The 19,305-nt window shown below is 40.4% G+C and overlaps 1 protein-coding gene across 3 annotated transcripts in view; it reads left to right on the top strand.

The window, feature by feature from the left end:
• Window positions 1-1,698: 1,698 nt before the first annotated feature.
• Window positions 1,699-19,305, top strand: part of PCGF5 (polycomb group ring finger 5) — a 65,930-nt gene continuing 48,323 nt past the window's right edge. For 2 of the 3 annotated variants that reach the window (XM_039553558.1, XM_039553555.1), the window contains exons 1-2: window positions 1,699-1,803; window positions 11,688-11,799. The gene's annotated coding sequence lies outside the window, so the exon portion shown is untranslated. Of the gene's footprint in view, window positions 1,804-8,776; window positions 8,942-11,687; window positions 11,800-19,305 lie in introns of all 3 variants that reach the window. The other variant, XM_039553556.1, reaches the window with a different exon arrangement.

The raw sequence follows: 19,305 nt of genomic DNA, 5'->3' as shown, positions 1-19,305 counted from the left end.
AGGAAGTGACTAAAACAGAAATGTTCTAATTAAGCAGGCACAAGAGAACTCTTCTCTAGATTTTTTTTTTTTAAATGCAATGCTGCTTGGAAAGCATCATGGATATATTAAAATTAGTCTTTCAAAACTGCACTCCTACTTTCCATCTAAGAATAAAAGTTGAAGTCATGAAAGCTACTAACTTGCAGGTGAATGCTCACCTCTAAGTTAGCATCAGCAGTCCTAACTGCTGGCCAACCACTCTACTGGCTTGCAAGGAAATGGTTCTAGCCAGGGGCCTTAACCCAAACTTTGTGCAAGAGGCAAAATAGAACAGGTTACAGGGACTATTCACTCTGTTATCAGCATGAGGAAGTTCAGTGCTCTACCATCAAATGCCAGGAAAACTTGATTGAGAGGCTTACTCATCTGAAAATGAGTCAGGGAAGTTCCCATGGTGTGTACTGAGAGTGCATCGTGGGGATTCCTGTTACAAAGAGCTCTTATGGCATATATTTCGATACTACATTTATTGTCATTGCTGACTGTGGGATGGGAGTAACAGGAACATTAAGGAGCTGCTTAATTAGAATTAATGAGTACATGAGTAATGTCATACTAGTGCGTTATGTTCTCATTATATCCTTGGTTAAAACTGTTTATTTCAATGGAAATTACCAAGGATAAGATATGAGTCACACCCAACGCAGCAGAAATAAACTAAGGAGAAAATACCCATTGCTGCGATGGCCTTTTGCCTACACAGAGAACAGTGCGGTATTTCTGTGCAGCCGCTGCTCACACGCAGCAACCCTCGCTGCCTGGTGCTGTTCGCTCCACGCCGACGCGCGGTGACCGCGTACTGCCGAAACTTCCAAGTTTTCGGGATGCGTGAAGTTTTCGGGATGCGATGCGCGAAGAGCGTGTCAAGAAGGGTCTGACTGGTTATGTTGTGCTCTTTCCCGCCACTGGCCCCGGGACGGGGCCGCACCTGTCCGGGGAGGGGCGGAAAAGGGCAGCGGCCGCGGTCGTTCCTCGGCGGGGGCCCATCCCTGGGTCGGAGGGAGCACATCCACCTCCCTGCTAGGGAAACGCAGCCACAGGAGCACCGAGGGGCAGCCCCTCCTCCGCGGGCGCTACCGCTGACAGGGGCGGTGGCGCGAGGCCGCCAGAGACATCCCCCGGTTACATAACCAGCGCCTCCGGGGGCGGCTCCGCCGGTTCCGCCCCCGCCCCGCCGGAGACCGGCGGACAACGCTGAGCGCCCCGGCCGCCTCCCGCTGGCATCGACCGGGCAGCGGCTCCACGCCGGCCCCGCCGCCTCAGCGGGCACGCGCAGAGCGCATGCGCGTCCTGGGCCCGCCGGCGCGCCGGGCATGCGCGGGGGCGGCGGCCGGGCAGCGTCTGGGGGTGGGCGGGCGGCGGGCGCTGGCGGAGCCCGCGGGGCACCGGCGGCCCTGAGCCCTGGAGCCCGGCGGGGGCTCCACCGGCGGCGGAGCGGCGCCGGGGGCCCCCGGGGCGGCAGCGTCCGAGCTGGGCTGTGCCCCAGTTTGTGTCCAATCAGAGAGTACAGCGCCTGCACCGGGCGGGCGGCAATGCGTAAACAAGCCCCGGGAACTCCTCCGCCCCCCGCGCTCCCCTCCGCGCCTCTCCCCGCGCCGCCCCGCAGCCGCCCCCGCCCGCCGACAAGTCCGGCGAGGCGCGTTCCCGCCGCTCCGCCGCCCTCCCCTCCCCCGCCCGCCCGCCCAGCCGGCGCCGCCCGCGCTGCCACACGCACCCACTCCCGCACACGCCCGCGGGTGCCCGTGGCCTCTGCAGGGGAAGGTAAGGGGGCCGCCGGGCAGGCGGCGGCGAGGTGCGGATGTGTGAGGGGGGGATCATGTGTCATAACAAGTTGTTGAACGTGACATTGCTCTTGAACTGCGGCGGCGGCGGACGCCGGGCCGCCGCCGAGTAACTTTCTCCTCCAATTCGGCGCTGAGGAGGGAGCCGGCGGCGGCCGGGCAGGGCGGCGGGGCTGGATCCGGCGGGGCTGGGAGCGCGGAACGCGCTCGGGAGAGGCTGATGCCGTTCGCGATGCTTGCGGCTTCCTGGGGGGACGGCGCGCAGCGCGGCGGGGGACGAGCGAGGGCTCCGCGTCTGGCGGCTGCTACGGGAGCCGCTGCCGCCCCGGCGAGGATTTTTCTAGCAAGGCGCCAGGGCGGGCAGTGAGCGAGGAGCGGGTGCCGGTCCGGAGCATCTCCTCCCGCGGGTAGTTATCCCCGCTGATGCTCCGTGGCGGTTTGGCTCGCTTCCGGCGTGATTAGCTCGCCTCATTATGTAAGATGTCACCGGAGAAGGAGAGGCACAAGCTCTCGGTGTGGCGGAGGGGGGAACGCACCGGTCCGCCGCGCCTTGCCCGCTCCAGGTACCGGAGCAGAGGGACCAGCCCCGGCCCGGAGCGGCCGGGAGGGGACGGGAGCTCCCCTCCCCTCGCAGTCCGCCGCTGGAATACGGCTGCTGGCTTTACACGTGGGTTGGGTGTGTTCCCCAAACCTTGCCTTTGAGCAGAAACGTAACCTGTCCTGGTTCCTCTCCTATGTTTGATTGCTTCTATTCTCTCTCAAAGAGAAAAAAAAAAAATAAACGTTTGAGCATAAAAAAGTTTAAGAACTCGATTTTTGCTTCTTTTATGTGCATATTTAGTACGTTAATATGATCTGGAGACGATTGAATGAATCATCAGTTCCCTGGAATAAAAGCAAGTGAATCATCTCACATACACACGCATACAACTGTGAGGGAGCATAGTGGTATCGTAGATAGTGAAAGGTTGGTGTCATTTTCTGACACACAATGGGATGTCAGAAGTATAGACAATGCTCAGAAACCCAGCAGGTTTCCTGCGGCTGGTTTGTGAACTGTGAAAGTTTTGCAACATTCAATTGCAGTTTTTCTGGCTCAGTGGTTAAATGGTAACCTCGTTCAGTTATCAACTTGTTACCCATTATTTTAGCCAAAATAATCTAAAGGGGAGTGTAAATGGTAAGAATTAAGTAACTATGTTATTCAAAGTGAATTAATTTAAAATAAAATTTAAACAAAAATACCCCCCAAAATAGTATCACACTATGTCCACACCCTGAAGCCAGAGACAGATCCCAGATGCTTTTAATCTGGGTTTTGTTTTGCTTAGTTTTGTTAAGCAAAAATAGTCTCTGTTGAAGTAAAAAATATATAAATATGTATTTTTGAAAGCTAAGCCAGTTGATTTAATAAACACGTTGGAGTTGTACCTAGATAGACTTCTGTTCCTGGTTCTCTTGCCTGTTGCTGTTTTAAATGGGATTGAGTCTGGATCCTATATATAGTTTTCTTTCAACTCCAACTTGCTTCCAAAGCAGATTTTTCATCCTCCACATTTATGGGACATGTTCTCCTCTTCCTGTACAGAGGCAGAACTATGAATTTTATAAGATTATTTTTTCTCTTTTTTTCTTGGTATACTTGCCACCATCAAGAAACAAAGTCACTGTTTCTAGTGGGGAGGTAGTGCTTTACACATACAACCACCTGGTTTTACAGTATAAGTATGTGAAGGTCTTTGTATGTCTTGATAGTAAACTATTCTGTTTCCTGTGGCATGAGGCAACCCTTATCTCACTACCTGTGTTTTGTACCTCTAGTCATTCTCCAAATGGGAATGGAAAGGATTGCTTTGAGTGTTTGTCACTGTTGGGGCAAAAGGATATGTTACCGTTTTTGATTGACTAGAACTATGCACTGGCACCTCATAGTATTAATTAGAGGATTGGAGCAGCTAAGTGTGGGAAAACTTCAGGGTATTACTTCAGGGTTCATTGCGTGGCTTTTAACATCTCCCTATCAGAAGATTCTGAAGTTAGCCAAGTTAAGACTGCACATGACAGTGAAAACACTGTAATAGAGAATCTGTTAGGTATGCTGGGTGGTCAAGTTAACAAACAGAAAAAAAAACTGGTTTATTTGTGCATTTCCTTCAACAATCAAATAGCATTCATCCTTTTTATTGAATTTCCTTACAGAGAAGATAAAAACACTGTGCGTGTGGCATTCTATGTGCTCAGACCTCAGCTGAAAGCAGTAAAGGAAATAATACTGAAAGTGGACTCACAACTCTGCTCTAGCTGGTTTTCCCTGCTCTATGAACACTCTAGGATTCAGAGTGGAAATGAAAAATTCTGGGTTTCACTTTGACGCCTGCAGAATATGCAAAATAAAGTGAGATAAAACGTATTGGTTTAAAGTTGCTCCTGTGCAGCTCCACTTTTAGGACTGATAAGCAAATTACTGCAGGATGCACAGAAGAGCTTTGAGAAAAGTGGAGGACAGTGCAGATAAAAGTGAAGTGTCTGAACTTCGTATCTTGATTTTTGCTATGTTGGGGATACATAGGATTTGTTCTTAGCATGACCAATTGATATATGTATATATCAAATTTTACAGTGCCTTTTATTAAAAAAAAAGGGTACTAAGTTATTATGTTTCTGTGCTTTGAAAGACTGGTGCCAACAGCATCTTCATGTGTTCTTCCAGCTATCAATTAGAGCATCCCAGTGTGGAAAAAACCCCTGACCCAAATGATTAGTTCCTTTTTGCAATTTTGGCTTTAAAGACCCTTTTTAGGCAAGTGCAATAGTCCTGAGCAAAGTTTTGAACTTTTCCTATAGAAAGACATACTGCTGGTGTTGAAAAGGGGAATCATTTCTTTGACTATTGAAAACTTTGCACCAGGTACACCTTAGCTTGGGCTTGTTTGTTCCCCAAATCCTCAGTTAAAAAACTTTTTTTTGTAGTTGTCTGGGAAGAAGTTTTATTTCTAGTACTAGCCTCAATATTTAAAGTATCAAGAAACAAAGTTGATTCTATATCACTTACTGTTGTAGCTATCTGATTTGAATGATGGCAGGGAGTGCCTTAGACATTTCTTACAGTGAAGCTTATTTTCCTGATTACTGTGGTTTTATCTTTAAGTTTTTCCAGTAGATGTAGTGCCATGAAAAGTAACAGCTTGACAGGCTTTGAGATGGAAGCCCATAATGAGCAGAGCAGGTGTAGCACTGGCAGCCAGTTCCATCAGGCTGTGACAAGACCGTGTCTATCTCACAGAATGTGTGTCCATGGGAAATAGCAGTGTTGTTGTCTCTATCTTGATTATTGCTTATAAAATAAAAGTTGCTCACTGTCAAGTGTGGGCCACTTTTGGAATGAAAGATATGTAGAGTTAAGGGAGCACTATGGTCTCTACAGCTGTCACTATTAGTTCTTATATGTGAAACAAATAACTTTGACTAAAACTATTTATCCAATTATTAGTAATGGAATTCATGCATATCTCAGTAGCTTTCCTAACAGCCAACCAAACTGTTCATTTACTGCTGTGCATTGGTCATTTCTTTCCTGTAATGGAATAATTTTGTTTGCCATGGGTTTATGTATGTTCTGAGATTTGATTGGAATTAAGAAGGTAGCCTGCTAATTTGCCATAATAATCTTTTTTCATAAAAGATCTGGCCAGGAAAAGACAAGAAAATTTCTCAGAAGAGTTTAAAGATGAGTATAACAGTTATTGGGAGGATCTTCACTCCCTTGAGACACTGACTGGTGCATCATAGAGAGCTTCAAGTTGCCACAGTCTGTAATGGTTCAAGAACTGCCTTCCCACATCGAGTCTTCCCTGGCAGTTGAGTTTTTACTCATTGTTTTAAAGGGGGCACACATGGAGATGGAGCAATGAGTGCTGAAGAACAGGTATCCACACTGCAAACAGGGCATGCCTTTGGTGGCCCCTTTGCTCAGCTTCAGTATAGGTTCTTCCCCAAGGAGGAAAACCGCTTTGTACTCCACGGTATTTCTTATCATAAAGAACCCTTCCCACACAAAACATCACAAGTGAAGATGTAGCAAGAAATAGTGATGAGACCTAAATGGTAAACAGTGGTATTTTCCTGATTCATGGCTATGATTCTCATTACATGCACAATATTGATAGCAGTGTTACAGAATTATTTTCTGACAGCTCAGTCTGTAAGTACAATCTGATACCAGCAGGGAGAGTCCTAGTTCATAATTGCTGTAAAATTGCTCACATCCAGTTTGTTATTCCCATCTTTCAAACTCCACCCTACACACTTGATTTGCTCACCTGTTTTTGCAGCTTAGTTTTTGTAATACAAGCTCTTGGGGAACCCCTTGTCATTCGTTCTGGCTTTTGGCATTGTGTTACATCTGTTAAAATCTCTGTGTATAAACAAAGCACATTAAAGTAAGGGAATCCAAAATTTAAATATTCTGAAGATAGATTTCAGGGCTGGTTACTATTAATCAGATCAGACAGAGAGAGAAACTCTCTCTGCCACAAAAAAAGTAGTTGATCTTGAGATGAAAGTCTTCAGTGATTCTTAGAGAAGTGTCACCACTGATTAAGGCAAATGTAATAATATTTATTTCCTTCCTCAAGAAGAAGAATGGAATATGTAAGAAACCAAACTCTTGATTAATTTTGTAATGAAAACACAGTTCTTTTTTCAGATGAAAGATCATCTCTTAAATAGCCAATATGTGTATTGAATGGAGTTAAAGATGTTTCTTTCTTTCATGGTTTTATAAAATTGTTGTTTACTTTTTTGAAGAATCATCAGTACTAGCTGCAGAGACAAAAGATCCTTTATATGATATAAATGATATTTTGAGTAAGTATTCTTGGTTGATTCTGGCTGTAGAATTTCCCTGCATACAAAGTGATTTTGAAGAGCTGCTTAATCAAACCAATATTTTTCAGCTTTCCATCGTAACTCTTTTGATATATCATAGATAAAGTAAATTTTTGTGCTTTCATCCCAAATACATATTTACCAAAAGTACAAGTGGTGGGTTTTTTGTGTGGATAGCAACCACAGAATGCAAATAGATTTACTTGAAATAATGTACTCAGTGACAGTTGGTGCCTCACACAGGCTAGTGTTTAAAATCTACTATTGATGTGTAACTCTTGTGTATTCATTGCTGAAAATTTAAAATGTAAATTTATATGGTGTTAGCCTCCAATTCAAAATTACCATTAATTGCAGAGAAGCTCTTTCAGTTTATTTATTGTGAAGCTGGATGAAACCAGTGACAGACTTGTAACAGAAGAGCTTTACTTTACCATGTCTTCCCAAGGTGTAATAGCTCTTACTACATCAACTAGTACAAAAAGGAAAACCACACGAACTATTGGGCCTACGAGCCCTTCTTCAGGTTTTGAACAATAGCAGCAAACAATGAACTAGGGATGCAGTTTCAGAAGACATCTACAGCCACTGCTTAGAACAAGGGAAGTGCTGCTGCTATGGCTTATGCTCTCTGAGCCCTGGCGTTAAACCCCCAAATAAATTAGGTTTAACTAAACCACCAGGAAACTAGTAAAACGTTTTCTGCTGCTCCAGAGCATTAAATGGACTTAGAGATGGATCAACAAGCTCCAGAGTGGTGCTTCCCTTCTTTTTGGTACAACTAGTCTGTCAGATCAGCTCCACTGTTCATCTAACCATAGGTTTAGGCCAAATTTGGAAGTGTTGCTGTAAGCTTATTTCGATTATGGCGATTAAATAGCTAATTTGATGAAAATTGTGGTTATCACCTGTAAAACAAAGGGGATATTAGTATGAGAAGAGATTGTGAGGTAGTGCTCTGTCATGGGCAGAAGGAAAACAGATCATTCCCACCTGAACCTCCAGAAGGTTTTAGCTGGAGTGTCACCTTGCGGTAGAGACAGTATCTCCAGTTAAGTCTATTATTTTTGGTATCCAGAAGATCTGTGAACCATCATTTCCACATTTGACTTGGTGATCAGGGCTAAGAAGTGGGGGATTCATTGTGGCACTGGAAGTCTTGCTAATATGTGTGTAACATTGACAGAATAGCATAAATAGAACAGCATACATGAAGAAAACAGTTCTTAAATATTTATTGAAGGTGATCTTTTTTCTTCCTTTCTTGGATGCTTGCTAGGCTGCTGCACTAGCAGTGTGTTTGGGTCACATGGGCTAGAGTTGCTGGAGCAAGTTTGGTGTTCTGTGGTTCTGGACTACGGAGTACAAACTCTGCATCTGACTTCTTTCTTGGCAGTAGAAAACCCTCCCCACTCCTCCCATCTAGCTGTCTTACACCTAGATTTCTCAAGCATCTCTGGTATTTAAAGAACATTTGCAAACATCTGTCAAACATTGGACTTGGGGATTTTCAGTTTCCATCTTTTGGAGTGTGGTGGGTAATATGTGATAACACTGACAGGTAATGTGGTGACTGAGATTTCCTACAAGTGATGATACTACTTACCATGTAATTTTTACTGTATGTTTTCAAGGGAAGTGTCTTGAGTCTCATGAATCAAAGGAGGAATCCATAAAAATAGAAATAATTTAGAACATTAACTTCAGCTGATGAAAACTGCTGTAACTTAAGCTTCAGTTTATCTGCTTGACTTTATGCCAGTATTGGATATGCCTGTAGACAGAGTGACTGCAAATACTCCTTGTACTGACTTTAGTTAAGTTACCGTAGATCTTGCCTTGAATTGCTTATAAAATTGTCAGTGATTAAATAATTCTGAGAACAAGATTAGGGAGAAGTTGTCATGTTTTTGGTAACCTTTTCATTAAGGTAGGACCTCAAATTTGATTTAATTATTGCCCTTGTATTATGAATGTATTTTTTCCTGTTCTTATGAAAATATAAGTGTTTGATCTAAGTATAAGCCTTTGGAAAAAAAATAATCTAAGTTTATATATGTTCTTAGGTTGGTGAGAGTTTGCCAGTGACATTTTCCAAAGACAGTATCTGCAGCCAAGTCTTTGAGTAGAACTTTCCCTTTCATTGTTCCTTCTTGAACAGAAGACAAAACAAGCAAAGAACCTCTCTTCAGTGCTTTCTGGCTTGGTACTGATTCTGTTTATTCATACAGGTAAAATCTATTTGACAGGTGCAGAAGTCAAACTGTTGACAACTTAGACTGCATGGAGCCATAGTAACTCAGCAGTAGAAATCCTGTATTTTGGGAATGGTTAAGTTTAAAAATTAAACTGTTCTTATATAGCCAAAGGGCCAAAATATTAGGGCATTTCTTGTTTTAGGTTGTTGATGTGACCATAATTTATCCATTGTAGTGCTCCTCACTTCTGTTTTTAAAAGACTTTCTCCCCAGCACCCCCTTATCACCTGCAGGAGAGTGTAGAATGGGCGCAGAGGAATGCTTCAGGGAGACAAAGTCTCAGCTCAGGGAAGTTGAATGCTGCCTTGGAGGACTAGTATCTGCCTTTCTTGGATACTAAATTACTATTTTTTGCTGGGTAGGTAATGTAGGTCAGGGGTTCACAGATTACCTTTCATTTTCTAACAGTTGTGGGACACATGTAGCCAAGTTTGCCCTTGTTCTGACATCACCAGTACAACTGAAATCGTGTGATACGGAGGTGTTTACTGAGTCCTGAGTGTCCTGAAAAACTGAACCTTAGAGCATCAGGTGTATGGAACTAAAAAATACTTGAAACAGTTTGGAACTAGACTTCTGTGTCTCCCTTTCTCTATCTGAAAATTACAGCTACCCATGTTTTCTTGTTGAATATGTTGTGGAGAAGATTCTTTTATTACTATTTGGGGAGCACTGAAATGCTGCAGGAATGAGTGGGTATGAGTGTGTGTGATATCAAACACCTGGGAGTAAAATACTAAAACAAAGCATAACTGTCTTTTATACTAATTTGTTTGGTAGTAAATACACATTCATAGTATTAAAACCAGTGCTGCAGTTCACATATGCAAAGGCACAGAATTTTTTCTGCAATTCTTTTGAAGTCTGTAATTTTTACTGAAGTTATAATAACCTTGCCAGGCCCCATTTAGGTATGGGATTCTGTTGAGTTTGGCTTCATGGAGATGTATAAGAGATTGGTTCTGTCTAAAGGTTGAATATTTAAACAAAGGAATATAATGGACAAATTGAGTTCAGGGAGAGGCATTAGTCATACAGGTATATTTTTCCATAACGTGCTTGGGTGTGCTGCTTGGAAGTACAAAGGTGCTATTTTATTTCTTAAAGGCATTATGCGTTGAGGTGCATCTATGTCATTTTTAAGCAGATGTAAGCTCCTGCTGCCTGAGCTTGAAGAAACTAATAAGATAACTGCTAATGTTTAGTGTAATATAAAGACAGAGTTTATTAGCTGTGGCTCAGTGCCATGGTAACACCATTAGGGTGTTACCCTGAACAGAACCCTGGCAAGAATATGGCTTCTAGTCAGCTTCCAACATAGACACATCTTGCTCCAATAGTAGTAGACACGTTTTGCAACTTTTCTTGTCATTAAAACAAACAAGATTCATTAAAAATAGTTTATTAAAACAAAGAAAGCGTTCTTTAGGAAGCTGTGATAGTGATCCTATGGGTGAGTTCTGATTATGGAATTTGCATGAAGAAAGGCAGAGTTTAGGGAACTGGTGTGAATGTAGAACAATAGAAAGAAGCCCACAATACTTGAATCTGGACAATGCAGAGCCTTCTCTTACACATCCCACAGTGAGTGGGATGTTTGATCCTGCTTCTTGGAGTAGGTGAAATTTATATTGTTCACAGCAGTAAACCTTCACATTTCTTGAAAGTGGTAACTGACATTTAAATGTTGATTCCTGTACTTTCTTACTGGTAAGAAAAGCAGAACCATTGCTGAGCATCCTGTATTGAGTGAAGCCTCAGAAGTTTGTTTTGCAGGAGCTCTTTGTAGGTTAGGGTAGATCAGACAGCTCAGTGTGGTGTTGCTGTAAGAGTGGTAGAATGTTGGCATTAATGATCGTGACTATTCGTTCAGATACTGGACAGCAGTGTTACATTGCATCTCACAGGCTAATTGAACAGCTAAACTATAGTCACTTCTTTCTGACCACTTTTTTCTAAGTATTTTGTGGGCTGCAGAGATTTTAAATAGTGACAAAAAAACCTGATGCTCCATTATTGCTCATTTTATCTTGTTACCATGAGCATCATTCCCTTGGAAGTCACCAGCTCTGTAGGCCTCAGTCTCTGGACCTATACCAAATACAAGGAAAGCAGTGATTCCATTTAAGTTAAACAGGGCATGGAAATCCAACTGCTGACTGTGCAGTTCCTGCTCTTGTCTCACTATGTACCAAAATTAATCAGTGTAATATGACCAGGAGCTCCAGAACTTTTTTGAGTGTTCCTAATGTAGGAAAAACTTCTCAAAAAACTCTTTTGCAGCTTGTGCTTTTATTTGTTTGGAACGTGCACAGATGCAGGAGGAGATATTTAGGCTGTATTCCTTCTCTAGAGGAAAGGCAGTAGATCAGATCTTCATAGGATACCAGTTTGAAGTACCTTCATAGTTAGGGTGTCCCTGCAGGAGTGAACTGCATTGCAATTACCTGCACCAGACATTACTGGACTTAATGACTAAGAGTCTTCTTCAAAGTTGTATTCCTGTAAGCAAGTAGGTGCTAAATATTTTCATTTGGGTGGGGGCTGGAGTTGCTGTCTATGTCAGCACATGCTCAGAGTCATTTGTGTTTTAGGTCTCATGCTTGTGCTTTTCTCTGCAACACTTCTGAGTTAGCAAGGCTTCATATTCAGGGGTCTATTTTTTTCATTGTCTCTTTTTCTTTTCTTTGCATGTTCCTGCTTATCTCACAAACACAAGGAACTGATCGAAACTCCAAGTAGAAGATAAATTTTGGAATAAGAAGAAACCTGTGTATGCTGAAAAGAGATCGCAGAAGGATTGCTAAGAAGAATCTAGACTACAAGTTCTGGTATGAAATTCTAAATATTTTCCTTGGAATTCAGGTCACTGTCTGCTCTGGAAGACAGATCTCGCTTAGCATAGATTATAGCATGTAAAATAGTTCCATTGAGTCTGTGCAGGCCAGGCAAAGATTACTTTTTACTACAAAAACTATGTTTAAATGCGTTCAGATTGGCATAGCTCCTACTCTGTTGTATATGGTATCCACTAAGATATATTTTATCCTTTTATAAGTGTCTTATATGTAAGAAATTTTTTTTTTTTTGTATGGAAACTAGCCACAAAGTCAGGTCAACTTTCTACTGCTAGATTTTTTGCCACTGTTAAAAATGTTTTGAGTATCATTTTTTTTCTTCCTTAAGATGAAGGAAGGAAAACCATTTGTAAATACTACTTAAGATGCATTCTTCAATCTCCACAATATAAAATAAAAAGACAATTCATTTTTTTAACACTGAAAAGGTTGAAATATTGCACACATTTAAATAATGCTGTATCATTATTCACCTAGAAGATACCTTGGTCTATTTCTGACTCTATTTCCACTGAAGGCTCCAGCAAGCATTCCTGCTAATTGTGGGCCCACAATTTGAATCCTTTATACTTATTGCAGAAGTTCTAAATTTAAATGTGTGAATTTGCACAAAGGAAGAAAAAGGGTCTTTCATTTAAAATCAGATGGTTAAAACACAGTACATTTTATTTAAATTTTTAAAACCTTAATTGCTCTTTTTTCACTTCTGTAGCACTAAAATTATGCATTTTTTTTACTCTTAATTATTTCCAGAATTTTGCTATGTAAAAACTCATCAGGCCAAAACCAGGTACAACTATGCATTACAAGTTGACTGACTGGAATCAGTCACCTAATCCTAGAGAAATGGCTTGATTATTTTTAATCTTATGTAGATGAACTTTCTGGTACATTTTCAAAACCTTTCTCTTTTTAATTGCAAGACAGAAGACTGGAAGGGCTCTAAGTATATTTTCCAGGCCCATATCCTTGGTGCTCTTACATAAAAATACCTGTTCAGTGTCCACTGAACTGAAATTCAAGCCATGATCTCACTGTTTCTAAGTGCCAACATCAGCTGGTGTAAAGGGCTGCTACCAGAAGTTTGTTAGTTTTGTGTTCAGGGTAGCCAGAAGAAAGAACAAGGAGCAGGGAGAGGAGAAACTCATGACAAAAGTAGTTTAGCAAGATGACAAACCCTTGAATAAGGACCAGTGCTTCAGTAAAAATGAAATGGAGCCATAATCTGGCACTTTTCTTACAGTAATATAATCATGATTTCCCTACAACAAACATTTGATTCAAATGTTAGGCTAGAGTCAGCTTAATTATGAATCAAAAGAACATCATAAAGGAAATGGAAGGAAGAACAATGTATATGGGGGAGGCTAAGCATTCATGTCCTACCAACACCTTCCACACTTAAAACTGCGGAAATAAGTCTGCAGAGTTCAGTTGTTCATGAGGGAAACAGCAGAAAATAACACATGGGAGTAATTCCAAAATTGATATATTCCATATAAATGTAATTAAGCTCCCTGACATTAGATGAGTTCAAATAGAAGTCTTACACACTTCCACGTGCATATTCCAGATCTAAGATCTAAGATAATGAAATAGAAGAATAGGATAGATAGCAAAAGAGAAATCACCACGTAGAAACTATCTGTAGGTTCTATTTACAGAGTGCCTCATTCTTCCCTCACAAAGCACAGACTTCTAAAGGAGTTTTGAAGGGTCATGGTATAATCAGCTGCCAGTGTCAAGGGGAGACAAAAGAAAGAAGGTAGTCTTAGATGAATGGGCAAGGGGAATATCAAGCAGTTATTGAATTACAGTGATTCAGTGATTGTTAATGCTGTGATCACCACTCATTCTGAACTTGATTCTGGCAATTGCACATCAAGAGGGATGCAGAAAACTTGAAAGGGGTATATAGAAGACCTAAAAGAATGATAGAGTTCTTGGGACACATGCTTTACCATGAATGGTTGGGGGCACAGCTTAGTGAAAGTAAAGCTAAGGTGGCACTTCCAGACAGTAACCGAGCCATCTCTTGATACTATCTTTCACGAACTAAATCAAAACATTTGAGATAAAGTAAGTCGTATTCAAAACCATATTATTCAGTCTTGCTGACCAGAAGAAAATCAAATTACTATATCTTAGCAAATGAGGTAATAAAAAACAGACTAATTCAGGATGCTATTAAGGGTTTTTAATATTTTTTTTAATATCTGGAACTACTAATGATTTTTGTACATCACTCTTTACAATAGAAAATTAAGAAGGATGGTTTAGCAAAATAATGTGTTGAACTTTGGGAGAAAATTAGTATAAGTAAGTCCTAAGGTTGGTGAGGTTTGTTTTTTTTTAACACAACTCAGGTGATTAGTAGCCTTTTTTTACTTGGTATGTATTACAGTAAAGGTTGTGCAGTCAATCTTTGCTGTAACTTTTGGAAGTTTAATTGCACACAGTCTCCTAGCAGAGAGTTCTTTGTGCAATTACCTGAAATTCTCCGGAATTCAGATTGCTAATTCAGAAAAAGCAGAATAGAGGGACATCTATATCAAAAAGACAGCAGGATGGTCTTAGTGAGATGAGATGTTTTCAATTACAGCACATCTAGTGTGGTTTGTCAGCACTTCATAAAGGCATGATAGAGTCCCTTGTAAAATACCTGACTATTTAAATTTTAAATGCTCTTTTATCTTCCTTTTCGATGGGTAGTATTCAAAAAGTATGTGGAAAGTAAAGCAAGAGCTAGTCTTGCAAAAGATAGCCCTGGGATACAAGGGAGAGCTGTGTACTGTATTTGCATAACATGTTGGTCTCAAAGTAGGTTAGACATCTGCTTACCCATTAAGTTTTCTGTAAAAATACTGTTCCCTGTTTGTTCTGTATTAAACCCTTCTCCATTTATATTTTTATGATCTTTAAAAATAAACCTAGAAAAGATGTGTTGTTTTAACAATTAATAAAAACAAACTAGCTAAGGTGCAGAATGGTCCAAGATCAGCCTTCCAGAATTCTTTCAGAAAGAAGAAAGTCAGACTTGATTGAATGGCTCATATTTATTTTTAAAATAATAAGGTTAGAAAAAACAAACATTGTGTGGAAGTGTATGCCCAGCTTCCCTAAAGTTCCACAGATGTGTATGTTGTGTAAATAGAACTAACATATGCTTAGGAACCGTAAGAAGTCAGGATTCCTATCTGTTAGGCTTTTTCTCTTCATTGTGGCAACTTTTTTTCGTACCACTAACAGAAAATAAATACTTTGTTATGATCGGTAAATATCCCTGTTAATAACCACATTCTTTAAGCCATCTTTGTACTGTATTTCAGTGGTATGCAAGATAGAGCTTTGCTTCAGATGTACAGTAATTTTTAAGCCCCTTTAGGAGATTCTCAGTTTGCTCTAAGAAGTAGATTAAACAAGTTCTGCAGTTCTTCACTATTCATAATATTTTTCATATGTGACAGTGATGCAGTGTTTATTTTAAGAGTCAAAAGCCACAGGTTCAAATCCCCTTAAAGTCAATAGGGAAAATTGCTTGCAATGACTTCTAACTTAGAGCCTGTACATTTTGATTTCTATTTTAGTCATAAAATTTATGTATGAAAATCTAATGCTAAGTGGTTTTTTTACTTTTGATGTAATACAGCATTTTAGTGCTCAGTGAGAGGACATTAAGAATATTCAGTAATACAAATGGCACCTTTCTATGAAAGCAGTAAAAAGTAACAAATATCAGTGGGATGACACACAAAAATACTATCATTTGTATCTAGTATATTCCCAGTCTTTAAAAATATTTAATAACTTGATATAAATATCTGTCTGAGATTATGCCATAAATCTGTATGGCTTCTTATAATGTATTTATTACCATATAAATGAAACATCTTCCAGCAGCATAGTAAACGATATCCCTAACACCTGTCACAATCTTTTCACACATCCTCTCCCCGGGGTGAGAAGCATGTGCAGTACCTGGCCATGTTTTGGTAAAATTTTTGTGTTTAGTTTGGGGCAAGTGTGATGAAGGCATTTATGTTGACAACTCACAATCAATGTATAGTGTTACACAAAATTATTCTGATTATGCTAATTGACCTATAGGCAAACTAGAAACTGAGCTGGATGCTGCTGGCAAGTACTTCATCTGGCACCCAGCCCACTCCTGCATTCTTTCCATCCCTCAGACATGTTGGTCATGTCATACCGTGCACATCTGTATCTGGCCATGGAGAAAGGGACAGCATGTATCTGCTTGTGACACAAATACAGGCTTAGTCACAAGTGTGCATAAACCCCCAACACCTACTCGTACATCACCGGGCAGCACAACAGAAAGGTGGGAAATCACTAATTTTGTTTATTATGTTAGTTTTGTGGGTTAAGCCCAGTGGGCTGGCACCCAAAATTGCACCACATATTGCTCACTCACTCACCCCAAGCCCCTATGAGATGAGGGAAGAGTAAAAGTAGGAAAATTTGGGGGTTGAGGTAAAAAAAAGTTTAAAAATTTATAAATTGAAGGATAGATAAAAGACGAGAGAAAGGAAGGAAAAGAAGTGGGGCAAAGGTGATCACTGCCCACATCCCACAGGCAGACTGATGAACAGCCAGTTCCACGGAAATGGCAGCTAACATCCCTAAGGCCCCTGTTTTTCCTTATGACTGAGCGTGGTGTTACGTGGCATGGAATATCTCCTTGGTTAGTTCAGATCATCTGCCCCGTTGTGTCTTCTCCCAGCATATTGCACCTCAGCAGTCTTCACTGTAGTGGGAGTGAGAAAGAGAGAAGGCCTTGGTGCTGGCGAACCATGGTTCAGCAATAGGTAGAACCTTGGTGTGCTGTCAGCATTGCTTTGGTCAGGTAACTAAAAGATCACGTGAGCTGCTGGGAAAAAAGTTAATTCTGTCCTAGCCAGGCCCAGTACAGTTATTTACCAGTATCATTTAGGAAGCATTTGAGACTTAAGCTATAAAAAGCTATAGAGAGCATCTGAATAACAAAACATTTTTCAGGAAGGAAGAACACAGTATTTTGTAGATAACCTTGGTGCTTTTGAACAGGTTTCATAGGTCACATGGTGCAGGAAATGAGTATTTCTAACTCAGACTGAGAAGGAAATCCACACAAAAAATATATTCAAGGTACATATTTGTGTGTCCCACTGAAGTTGCTCAAGAATTGAAAGAATTGAAAGATAAGAATTTATGTTTGTCTTGGACAAAAGTTTATATTTAGGTCAGTAAGTACTTTGTTTCATTCCTTTTACTGCAGCAAACAGATGACTTATACAGTTGTACGCATTACATAACTCTCAACTTTCTCTAACTAGAGTATCAGTTTTCTTGTGCAGGAGCCTTTTGGATGTTTTGACTAAATGTCTTATGTTTCTGCCTACTCCTGTCTAACATAATGCATTCCTTTTTTAGAGAAATGAGATCTGAAACATCATATTTGGCATTAGTCTCTGGTGGAACTGAATTTTTTGCTGGAATCTACCGAGTTTTGCAGGTTTACTCTCAGTGCTGTTTTGGGAATAGAGAGAAAAAAGGTTGCTGTTATTTTTGTTGACACAGAGTCTGTAGGGATGTAAGCAGTCTAGTAGTTGTCTTTACATAACAATGTTTGAATATTGTGTGAAAATTTTATTCTTTATTCTTTATTCTTTCCTCATCTCTGCTCACATGCTAGTGAAGTGAGTCACTGACTCCACTGTGAAGCAGAGAGTTTGCTTGAGTGCTTATGAAGTACTGGAAGTAGTTTAGACAGAATAGAAGGTACTTAGAGTGTCTAACCATCCTGGGTTTGGGAGGTGTGAGGAAGAAAAAAAGAAGAGAAATTTGGCAGTCTCAAATGAGCAGTTTCTGCCTGTGCAGTGATCACAACCTAAGCAAACATAACAAAACACCCTTGGGACTATAATGCAATCTTTGTGTCTTTAGGACTGAGAGGTGCAACAGAGCAGTAGAGCAGAGGACCACTTCAGTTCTGAATAGTCCTCAGGCTTCCAGCACACTTGCATTAGATAATGACTGCAATTTTCTCACGTAAGAATTACAGGAGTTAGAAGCATTGACACTTTGTTTTCCCAGTTATCAGTGCACTGTGGACACTGGTGGCATCTTTTATTTGATGTCTTCACCCCTTGTTATTGGGAGATTGTGGTGCTTGTGTGTGTGTGGAATGAGAGTAGTTTACAAGCACATTTCTAACCATGCTGCAAACAGTGCAATGATGGAGATGTTATATTTAAACCTCACTGCAGAGTGAATCTGTAACAACATTCTTCTATTTCCAACCAAAAATACTTTCAGTTAATTACAAACATAAAATGAGACAGTATTTCTGTTTCAGTGATTATTAATATTAACTGCTGCTTTGTAAATGAGCGTAACTGTGCATTTTTATTTCCTTTTTAATAAGTAATGTATAGCTGTAAAATACTATATCAGCACTAGATGTGTATTAACAAACAATCTCTTCATGACAGCAAAGGTAAAAGTACATTTAAATACATCATAGAGACGTAAAAATAACTTGTTTTATGATGTTATTGTGTGGGATTAGGCTGTGTAAACGGCAATATTCATGTTCATAAGATGTTTGATAATATGAAAAAGGAAGTTGAGTTGATGGGTCTGAATCTTTGTCATCTTAAGTGATCATTTGCTCTTGCTTCAAACCAAATTCAAAAATGCAGTTAAAACACAAAGTTCTGTTTCAGTTGCAAGCATATAAAATTTTGTATCTATAAATACACAGACACATACTATATAAGGCATGATGTTCTGAAGAATCCATCTTTTAATCTTCAAATATTTTATCTTGCAAAATGTTTTACTTGCCTCCATATGCTGAAAATTTGAGACTTAACTCTTAATTTTTTACCAATCCTGTTCTAAAACTATCTGCCAATATCTTGGTTATTTTCAGGAGCTGGTATCAATAGCAGTATGAGGCAAAATGTAGGTTAAGTGTTCAGTATGGCTATTTTTTTTAAATAAAATCTCTCACCTCAGAGATTAGGTGTCTGGTTTAAATGCATGTCAAATTAACATTCAGATGAAGACTAATGTTGTGATTAATGCATTGTATTGGAATTTGAGAGTTGGAGGTTTAATTCCTAGGCAGTCATTTCTTCCTGCATGGCTGATATCAAAAATTTATTAGGAAACAGCTAGAAATATTTTAGTCTTTGTGTAAAACAGGCTCAGTAACGCATCCTTTTCTTAACACAGTTTATGTTGGAGACTTTTTAGAGCAGATGGGCTCTCAAAAGGGTATGTTTCCACTGCAGCTGAAGGTATTGGCTGAATGGATATATTTGGATATATTTGCTCTAAATGTAATCTAGCCAGTTTTATTAAATACCAATAAAAACAGTGTTAGGTGTTTCAGTAAATGGGACCCAGCTTGCCCTGGACCTTGTGTGACTAGATTATGCTGATACAGCTGTTCACTTCCATTATTAATGG

Source organism: Corvus cornix, chromosome 6, assembly GCF_000738735.6.
Source record: "Corvus cornix cornix isolate S_Up_H32 chromosome 6, ASM73873v5, whole genome shotgun sequence".
NCBI classification, from domain to species: Eukaryota; Metazoa; Chordata; class Aves; order Passeriformes; family Corvidae; genus Corvus; species Corvus cornix.
The sequence above is the reverse complement of the archived record's forward strand: the minus strand, read 5'-3'. Positions and strand labels throughout refer to the sequence as shown.